Source organism: Colossoma macropomum, unplaced genomic scaffold, assembly GCF_904425465.1.
Source record: "Colossoma macropomum unplaced genomic scaffold, Colossoma_macropomum, whole genome shotgun sequence".
NCBI lineage: Eukaryota > Metazoa > Chordata > Actinopteri > Characiformes > Serrasalmidae > Colossoma > Colossoma macropomum.
In genome coordinates, this window is record NW_023495872.1 from 514,288 (window position 1) to 515,903 (window position 1,616).

Here is a 1,616-nt window from a genome sequence, read left to right on the forward strand (position 1 = left end):
AGGGATTTATTTTAGTTTAACATAAAACCTGAATTGTTTTTATTCCTGTTTGGTTTATAGTGTAAATCATTTAGAATATACGTTCATCTCAAATATAGATTTTCCACTTTACTCAAGGGGACACAAAAACAAGTAGAGAGAAATTAAGATGTCAATAACTAGTCAAGTCTTAATCATGAGTTCGTAGTATAATTAGTAGTAAAAATCGTAACTTCACTGGTAGGGACATAAAGTACAAATCCATTAATAACAATAAATCATTAGATTAACAGATAATTAACAGGACTCACTCATAAGTGCTGGTTACTTCTGATGTTACTTTTCTATGTGAGTAAACACACTTATCGGTTCATTATCAGCGCAATATGAAGCAGTTAATACACAGTTAATGAGTAATTAATCAATTAACTGAAAACTGCTAAATGTTAACAATTTACTTAATCACTAATTACTCAGTATTTAATCAATAACTTAGTGATAGTTAATGTTTACTGTACAGTTATCTAATATAAAATCATTCATTTTATTTACATCAAATTAACACATAATTTGTGAACTTTAATGCACCCAAATGTATGTTAGAATATCTAGTTGAACTAGTGAAACTGTTACATTACAGTAAGAGGCAGCGTTTCAAATTTTACAGTTAAGGTAATCACATTGAGATTAAAAGTCTCTTTTACAAGTGAGCCCTGGCCAAGAAGGCAGCACACAAAACAATCAACACCAGCAAAACAAACAAAATCAAATCCGAGTCAAAACCAGATTAAAAACAAGAACAGAAAAACAGAAAGACACAGTTCTTTAACAATTATCTTAAAATCACTGAAGGAAATAAATTCCTCCAATTTCAAATGTTTGTGCAGATCATTCCTTGCAGAAGGAGCACTGTGACTAAAAGCTGCCTCACCATATTCAGACTGTACTATCAGAACGTCCAGCTGAATGTAACTATTAGAACATAAATTGTACCAAGACTTGTTTGTTGATATGCAGCCAAATATGAAGGAAGCTGACCAATAATTGCTTTTATAGACAAAAATTGCCCAATGAATTTGTCTTGGCACTGAAAGTGACATTATTTAGCAGGTTGCTCAATAACGCCTGTTAATTAACAGGACTTTTTACCTTTTTTAAGAATAGTTGGCATTTATTGGCAGTTTTGACCAGAAATTGAGTGCATGAAATTTGATTTCTGACTTCTGCACAGTATTATAACTTGGAGGCACATCTGTCTCATGGACTCTACAGTGATTAGATGTGAGGAAAATGTTAAACATTTCAAAGAGACAAACAACAAAGAGATCTAAATCCATTACCTTAAGGACATAATGTTTGAAGGATATTATAATGAATGATTTCTGTAATATATATATATATATATATATACAGAAATCATTCATTATAATATCCTTCATTTCATTGTTCTTGAGTGACTATATATAACATAATTAGAACAATTGCAACAATTTGAAATATTGAAACAAACATGTTTTGCTCATTCTGTAGGGCATTGCATATCGCTGCTGTCGAAAAAAAAATACCTCGTATCTCCAAAATGATAACTTTACAGGAGAAGGAAATAACATACTTTGCATTAAATGTAAATCAATGGA